The following is an 8213-nucleotide window of genomic DNA, read 5'->3' as shown; positions in this document are numbered from 1 at the left end:
TAGTCCAACATCACCTAGGTGGTGATGGAAGGGTCATATCAAATGCTTCCTCCCATATATCTATGTCTAAGTTTGTATGTATATTTTATACAATATATAAGGTTGAAGCCATAGGATGGATATAAATAGGGAGAGCTAGGTATAGGGTGACCAAATGTTTTGAATTATCCAGGACTGAGGAGTTTCCTGGTTTGTGTAATTCAGCCTTAAATTCAGATCTTGAACAAACTGGAATAAATGTAAACTACTCCAAACAATAATTGACCAATACTAAGTAGTATTTTTATAGTAAAACATTTATTGGTACATTTTAGGCATAATAATGATAACACTCATCATAGGGAATTTGCACCTATACATGATACATCCCACCTCCAAGGAAAAAAAGAAATTAGAAGGAAAAAATGGAAACAAATCTTTTGTACATAGGGAGAGGAGGGGGCTTGAGGAGAGTGGGAAATAGGAATGGTAAGTACTATTTTTGATTGATAATCTGGGAAACAAATCACAAATCTTTAAAGGAACATTTTTGTGGGCCAGTGATTTGAGTCGAGCTCATCCGAGTAGTTTTGCTGGTCTTGGCAGCACTCACTTATGGAACTGAAGTTAGGGGTCCTCACCTATCTGGTGATGGCCACTGGCTATGGGTTGGTCCTGGCTGTTGGGGTGATAGGACTAACAGAGAACATGCATTCAGAAAGGAACGGGGCCAGTTCGTCTGGCAGCTGTCACATGTTTCTGAAAAGAAATGACAGTGTACTCACAATACTCTCACATCCCCTTAGTCAATTCACTTCACTCTCTGAAAATATCTTCACTACTTCTTACCAGTGCTTATTCTCTCAGGTGATTACTTTGCTATTAATTTATTGGAGAAAAATGGAAGCAATAAGAAAATCTTACTCCCTCTCAAACTGAAGTGCTCACTGTAATACGCCTTAATATGAGACTTGATAGATTGTCTATGAATCAAATGCCAACCATTTCTTTTCTTATATTAAATGCACTCACTCATATAAAAATATTTGTGCTACAATTCAGCACCATGATATAGTAGCTATCTCCAAATTTATCTACAGATATAATATTCATCAAAATCTCAGTAGGGTTTCTTTTTTGGTAGAAATTGACAAGGTGACCCCCAAATGTTTATGGAAATACAAAGTTTAAAACCAAGAAATACAATCTTAAAAACAAAATCTGAAGGCTTATATTTCTTATTGTAAACTCTATTATAAAGCCACAGTAAGTAAGGCAATGTGAGGATGGTGTAAAGACAAGCATAAGGATCCCTGAAAGAGAATTAATAATCTAGAACTACGTCTTTATATTTATATTGATTATCAATTGATAAATTATAATTTGGTCAATTGATTATTGACAATGTTACCACAGATGTTCAACTAGGAAAAGATAGTCTTTTTAACAAGTGAACATAAAATGGGCATGGTGGCACACACCTGTAATCCCAGAACTCTGGAGGCTGAGGCAGGGGGATCATTGCAGGTTTGAGGCCAGCCTGGGGTACATTGTGAGTTCAAGGCCAGCCTGAACTACGTAGAAAGACCCTGTCTCATAAGACAAAACAAGTGATCATAAGACAACTGGATGTCGACCAGCAAAAGATGAATTTAGATCCTTACTTTACACTACAACAAAAATTAACTTAACACATGCAAATGGCCAAGAAGTATATGAAAAAATTCTCAACATCATTAGTCAAAAGGGAAACATGCAAATCAAAACCACAATGAGTTATCATTTCACCTCATAATAGAATGGCTATAATCAAACTGAACAAAAAAATGCTAGTGAGTATGTGAAGAAAGGGAAATTCATGTATTTTTGCTGTGATGTAAATTAGTAAAGCTCTTATGGAAAAATATTATGGTGTTTCCTCCAAAAATAGATATACAAATTTTCAGTATATATCTAAAGGAAATGAAATAAGAATATCAAATAAATATTTGCATTTCCATATTTATTGCAGAACTATTCACAATAGCTAAGACATGGAACTAACAAAATTATCAGTAAATAAATGGATAAATAAAATATATTTACAAAATGGAATATTATTCAACCATAGAAACAGTGAAATTCTGTTTTTTGTGCCAACATGGATGGAACTAGAGGGCATCATGTAAGTGAAATAGCAATCCACAGAAAGAAAGACAAATACTGCATGTCATTTGTTGAAGCTAAAAAAAAAATCAATCTCATAGAATTAGAGAATAGAATAGTGGTTTTTAGAACTAAGTAGAGGGAGGGAGGATAGAAAATGGTTATACAGCAGGCACTGAAATACACTTAGGTGGAAAGAATTAAATTAGTTCTAGTGTTCATTAGCACAAAAGGGTAACTATAGTCTGGAATTTGTGATGTATTTTAGAATACCTAAAATTCTGAGATTTCCCCCACACATAAAAATGACAAATGTTAGAAAAGATGGAAATGCTAATTTTACAGACTTGATTACTATTCACTGTATAGATATACTGATTTATGGTACTCTATCCAACAGATATGTGCAATATCATGTTGCAATTAAAAATTAAAATAGAGAAGAATCATCAGTCTGTGCAATGATTTGAAGGTGCCCATTGGTTAAAAGTCCATCCACTGTGTGTGGACCTTCCTGAGTTTCAGTCTCTATGTCAGAGTTTTTTACACTCAGCACTATTAACATTTGGACTGGGTAATTCTTGTAGAAGCAGCATGCCTAGCCTCTATTCACTAAATGACAGGAGTATTCCTCCTTAAGTTATGGTAACCAAAAAATGCTTATAAACATTTCTAAATGTCCTGGAGAGGGTGTTGGGTGAGTGCACTAAGAAATACTACTCAGAGTTTAAAAAGAACATTCTTGTTACAAAGGCCAGCAAGAAAAGAAACCAATTGGAGAACATTCATAAACTCTCAGAGCACACTCAGACTGGTTTCCTGTTATCCATGTCAGAAGAGAATCTGCCTCTTCCTGCCTATTGAAAGTTGGAAATAAATATTTAAAAGACTTTTAAAATCTTTCCCATAAAAATCATCAAGTTAATATACAGTATGTGTACACCATGTGCCCCATGTATACTTCTCTGTAGACTCTTTTAAAAAATGTCTGTTTCATCCAATTTAAAAAGAAAATATGACACATGCTACATGGAGGAACTATGAGGATATTATGCTAAATGAAACAAGCCGGTCACAAAAAGACATACTGTATGAGTCCAAGTATAGCTTAGTCAAAATCACTGAGACTGAAAATAGATTGTTGGTCCCCCAGGGACACGGGGAGGAGAGAATTAAGAGTTTTGATTAATAATTTTAGAGTTTTAGTTTTGCCAAATAAAAGCAGTTGTGATTGGTTACATGACAGTGCAAGTGAAAATTACTGTGCAATTAGAAATTATTAAGATGATAAATTTTATGATGTTTTTATCATAATAAAAATAAAAATGCAATAATAGGAAAAATGGATTACAGACCTAAATATAACTTAAATCTACAGAACTTCTAAAGGAGAACATAGGAATAATATTTTTATGAAGTTGATATAGGATATGAATTCTTAGATGAAACACCAAAAGTATAAAATACATAAAATTTTAAAAAATACACTGGACTTATCTTTTGTACTTCAAATTCCACCATTAAGAAAATCCTGGGCCGGGGATTTAGCTCAGTGGTTCTGCTGCTGGCCTCGCAAGCACAAGGACCCAAGTTCGATCCCTGGTACCAAAAAAAAAAAAAGAAAAAAGAAAATCCAGAGTGCTGGCAAAGACGCAGAAAAACTAGAACCTTGCTACACTGCTGTTGAAAATGTAGAAAAATCGGTGTAATTGCTTTGGAAAACAGCTTGACACTAGTCTACAGTATTATGTTATGGCAGCCAAATAGACTTAGACATATCTTTTGACCAAAAAATTGATTGCACATATTTAATCAAATTTATCTTCCTTAGATGTAAGAATATTGTGCTTTGGCACTGTGAAATGCAGATGATAATTTCCATTCCCAAACTTGATTATTGCGTTTTATGGTAAATTAGTCTGACTCTTTTTCCATGTTCATGAATACATGGGAATTAATACAGATGTGATCAATGCAGTGGTGAGAGGTCCCATGGAACCTTGGCAGGAACACCCATGGAGTTTTCCCTGGAACCATCTTTGGTTGGTTGTTCAGTTTCTTTCTTATTTGGTCCCAATTCAAAGACTGGAAATGCACTGTGCTTTCCCTAAATAAGATCAACAATAGTAAAGGTTGATTTCCCTCACAGAGAGGAACTTCTTTCTTAAAATAGTGTAGACACAATGGGGTATGACACATACTTAAGGTTCATACAGACCCGTGTTTAAATTTCAGCTCTATTATTGGTTTGCTGTCTTTGAAAATGTACCTTAATCTTGTTGAACCTCATTTCACTATATGAAACCTGGGGATAATTATACTTAATGTATAGAGAGCTACAGCTAGTCTTAAATTATGAATTTATAAAATTATATACACATTTCTTAGTATATTTATATATACATGTACATATATACATAGTACAATACATTGCATATAGTAGACAAATGAATATAGCATACAGACATACTTTTGTTACCTCTCTTAGTCGCTTTCCTTCTCACTGGGACAAAATACCATACATCCACAATTTATAGAAGGAGGGATTTATTTTGGTCATGTTTTAGAAATTTCAGTCCTGGTAAGGTCAGCTGACTCCAGACAGAAACAGCATGGTGGAAGAGTCTGCTGGAGGAAAGCTGCTAATCACACAGCAGCCTTTAAGCAGAGATCGAAAAGGGAGAAACCTGGAAGAGAGATACATATGCCCTTCCAGGCCATGCCCCCAGTGACCCACCTCTTCTGACCAGAACCTGTCTCTTAAGAGCAAGTCAGCAATAAGTTCCCACGATCCAACCACCTTCCAAGAGCGCATGAGGCTTTGGAGGGACAACTAGATGTAAACCATACCATTATCTATTATCATTACACTCACTTTTCCTATTGCCATAGTCAGTATGTGAGCTTTAAACTTTAGCTCATCATCCTGCTGATTGTGTTCAGCAGTCCTTCATTCCAGTGGGAAATGTTTATCTATTTCTATTTGTCTGTCTGCTTACCTGTCTCTGCCTAGCTATTACTTGATTATTTTAGATAAAAATAACTTGAAAAATGACTTACATATATTTAAAATATGAATATTTCCACTGAACCCCTCAGTGTACATAGAGAATCCTTGGCTGAGATTTCACTATCTAGTAATGAGAGATTCCAAACAATAAAACAGATTTCCACTTGTAGTTGGGAAATCAATCTTGTCAGTAAAGGGATACGGTTTGTATAACATGGAGAGATAATTCTGGTACTCTAAATCCTATGGGAGAATTATATAGTAATTCTAATGGATTTTTTTATAGTCTAAATATTCAAAACTCTACTTTTCTAGATGCCTCAATTTTGAATTTTCTCATGAGGCCAAGGGATTTTTATGGTAAACTATATCAGACTATATTTCATAAAGCAAAACATTATGGGTTTAAAACCTATTTTAACAATTATCTATTCCAAACTAAGGAAATTTTAGGGAATGTGTTTGTTTAAAAGTTATGCGTGTTGTGGAAGATAGCTAACAAATTGGTTCACTGCATCAGCAGGCTCTCTTTAAAAAGTAGTGAATAATTGACATGCTTTCTCCCTGACTCTCTACGCTAAGGTCTTCTATCCTTGGACTTCCAGGAAAATATTGTTTGCTAACGAATAGCAAAATTAGGCTGCCATGGTCCAGAAGCCAACCCAGAGACAAGGGCTCATGTGAAAGTGATTTGCTAGAAAGGACTCTTGGAAAACAGTGTTAGAGGAGTAGGTATGGGAAAGCATTTAGGCAAGGGTACAATATCCAGCAAGCCTCGAGAAGGCTGTCTTTGGCTAAATCCTGAATAAGAGCTTTAGAGATAATGTTGATCACATTTGAGAGTTGACTACTCCACAGCACAGGGGAATCGGACTAGTTATATTTCCCCCACTGGTCAGTTATTGTTTAAATATCTCCTGCTAAGGAAGGAGGAAGAGAACATTAAACTCCCAGGTATTTCTGGCTTTCCATGCACACAAAGCAGGTTCTGGAAACTTTACAACAGTGTACAAAACAATGAAACCTGTGTGCTACTGGTTGGGAGCAAAAGCACATAAGATTATATTGTGGTATACCTAAAAATTGTGAAGTGCACAAATATTATAAAATAATTTCAGGGGGTGTGCTCAAAGAAGCAAAAACTTTTGCTACTATATCTCAATTCTTTACTGAAAAAAGTGAGATATTCTGGTGGGGGGGTGGCAATATGTCTACTTTCATTTAATCAAGAGATAGATCAGAATTGTCTATTATAGTTATGGAACTACTGTTCCTTCATCTTTGACTGATCTAAGTGTGAGCATGAGACTATTATCTGACAAACAGGAAACCTGCTGGGGGCTTCTGGGAAAACTGTTTCTCCCAGAAAAGGTATAATCACTTCTCCCTTGTTTTCTGTTTTCAATGTTGGCACTTGAGTCTAAGGTGCTTGGAGTTACTACAGCCATCAAAGTAACATCAATGAAGGATTGAAGAAGTGTAACAAAGTATCATGCAACCAACAAAGAAACTGCCAATTTTAGGACTTGCGGTCAAACAAACAATGACTGTTATTTTGACTTAAGTCAGAAGTCTTCAGTCTAGAATATGTGTCCCTTTGGCTCCGGCAAAGTCTTCCCTACCCTAGAAAAGCATGAATTGTACAAAGACCATGATCTTCAGGTTTTCAGCTTCCAAGTAATATGGATTTCCTTAACACTGGCACGCAGATGACAGCAGTGCTCCTCCTTCTCCCCTCCTCTCCTTTCATATCCTCCTTCAGCCCTTACACAACAAATAACATCTCCACTGTCTCCCTCAACATTGCCCCAGGGGTAAAACTCTTCAGGGTACCAAAAGGACAATTTTCTAGAACCATCTTGGTTTTGGGACCATAAATGACTTTAATTACTAGGGAACAAATAACTTGGTGAATCAAGTGGTTTCCACTTCACTGCTTTTGAAGAAATTGAAGGTGAATCTAATCAAGTTATCAGCTAATGCTTTATTAAAATAATGTTTGACAGTGGATCACTAGGTTACTCTTGCTTACAACTTCGAGGGAGTTTAAGGAATTGAATGACTGAAACAAAATTTCCATTTCTCTACTTTTTGTGAGCAAGGCTGTCAACACTACTATAAGATTTTAAAATAAGGATAAAAGGCTGTCTGTTCAACTGTGGACAATTCTGGCAATAAGTAACATCCTTTCAGAGTTACATATATACATGAAAACAAAAAGAATCTCCACCTCATTAAGAGGTAACATTTCAATAAACTTTTTCAAGTTTAATAATTATTCCTCCAAACTCTACAGTATGTTTATATTCTTTGTGTTCTTTTCTAGTAGCATATGTTTGTGATACATTATGAATACAGTCGTGGGGAATTGGCACATGTACACTCTTTGCTTCCCCTTCTTCCCCATCCATGATGAAAAATCCATCCCAATAATTAACACCTACATCCTTCACAATAGATTTAAAAACGATATTTTAAACATATTCACATATTAATCATTGGAAAATAAAGTGATCAATGAAAAAATTATAAACAGAAACTGTATCACGTTAGGATCAAATCAGTAGAAGAAATGAAAAGGAAATAAGTTAAAAAAGAATGATGTGATATTTTCAACTATTAAAAGTATACCTACTTTTAGGCAGATCATAATGGGTATCAAGATAATGTGATATTTTATTGAATTGAAAAATCCTAGAAAGAGCAATATTATTTTTAAAGCCATCATATATAATGTACTGTGAATTGTTTTGTGTGAAATTATTTCAGTATTGCAACTTGTACTTGGTAACTTAAACAGAAAAGTAAGCTGAAGTACACAATCTTACAAAATACTGTTCTAAATTGTGAGAACAAAGGCATTTTAAAACCAGTGGTTTAAGATATTGTTATTCAAGAATTTTCAGATTCTTGATGGAGGAGTCTGCCACTGATTCAGGGACCTTTACCCTTTAGTGTTTCTTAAGTGAATTTCAAGAATTTAATGTAGAAAATATTCAATTTTGTTTTGTGCAATCAGGTTGTGAATGATGCCAATGCTCAATTTTGGCAAATGTGTGGAGTAGCATTTACTGCCAAC

The 8213-nt window shown here is 35.0% G+C and overlaps 1 long non-coding RNA gene across 1 annotated transcript in view; it reads right to left on the bottom strand.

Moving 5' to 3' along the window:
- Nucleotides 1-309: 309 nt before the first annotated feature.
- The window catches only part of LOC101709752 (uncharacterized), a 94937-nt gene continuing 87033 nt past the window's right edge, over nt 310-8213 (bottom strand). Inside the window, exons 2-3 of the long non-coding RNA XR_015444095.1 lie at nt 1461-3723; nt 310-738 (exon numbers count right to left, since the gene is read on the bottom strand). This is a non-coding gene — a long non-coding RNA (uncharacterized LOC101709752). The remainder of the gene's footprint in view (nt 739-1460; nt 3724-8213) is intronic.

This window comes from Heterocephalus glaber, unplaced genomic scaffold (genome assembly GCF_053883595.1).
Source record: "Heterocephalus glaber isolate CG9 unplaced genomic scaffold, H.glaber_assembly_v1.0 deba00001594, whole genome shotgun sequence".
Taxonomy (NCBI): domain Eukaryota; kingdom Metazoa; phylum Chordata; class Mammalia; order Rodentia; family Bathyergidae; genus Heterocephalus; species Heterocephalus glaber.
This window is presented reverse-complemented; position numbering and strand designations above follow the sequence as displayed.